Consider the following 558-nt stretch of genomic DNA (forward strand, 5'->3'; position numbering starts at 1 on the left):
GCAGCCGCTATAACGGGGTCGAGAGCCTGGGTTGAGTCACGCTGCCTGTGCGGAGCGAGGGAACCCCGCCACAGTCACTTCTCTGCGCCAGATTCGATAGGACGCCGCGCGCGCTAACCCTGGTTGGAGGTAGGGGCAGGGGCAGGGGGGTGGGGAGGGGAAGGGGAAGGAGCAGGAGGGGAGGGGTGGTGGCTAGGTGGGTGGGGGTAGTTAGGTGGGCGACTGGCAGGAGATAGAAAGGGAGGGGGTAGGGGGGAGAGGGAGAGGGGAGTGAGCCTCAACTAAGGTCGTGCTTGAGTGAAGACACGCTAAGGTGCTCGTGCCCTTTGACCTCGCCCTGTTTGACCTAAGACGTGGGTGTCAAGAAGAAAGAGAAAAGCGAAATCCGTGTTTTTTAATATCAGTGAATAATTTGATAACGACAGTGATGATACTGATGTGTGATGATAATGGAAATGAAATATGCGAAGAAATAAAAACAACAGTTTGAAAGTGGCAGTGATTAATAACCGATAAACAATCTTATATTATTCCTTACTGAAGTAATTTTATCTCCCG

The 558-nt window shown here is 52.2% G+C and overlaps 1 protein-coding gene across 7 annotated transcripts in view; it reads left to right on the top strand.

The window, feature by feature from the left end:
* LOC119590555 overlaps window positions 1–558 on the top strand; it is a 24,786-nt gene that overhangs the window by 4,373 nt on the left and 19,855 nt on the right. Inside the window, exon 1 of one of the 7 annotated variants that reach the window (XM_037939211.1) lies at window positions 68–129. The exons of 5 other annotated variants lie outside the window; for them this stretch is intronic. The gene's annotated coding sequence lies outside the window, so the exon portion shown is untranslated. Of the gene's footprint in view, window positions 1–67; window positions 130–558 lie in introns of those variants that run through there. One more of the 7 variants, XM_037939217.1, reaches the window with a different exon arrangement.

The sequence above is a fragment of the Penaeus monodon genome, chromosome 27 (genome assembly GCF_015228065.2).
Source record: "Penaeus monodon isolate SGIC_2016 chromosome 27, NSTDA_Pmon_1, whole genome shotgun sequence".
NCBI classification, from domain to species: Eukaryota; Metazoa; Arthropoda; class Malacostraca; order Decapoda; family Penaeidae; genus Penaeus; species Penaeus monodon.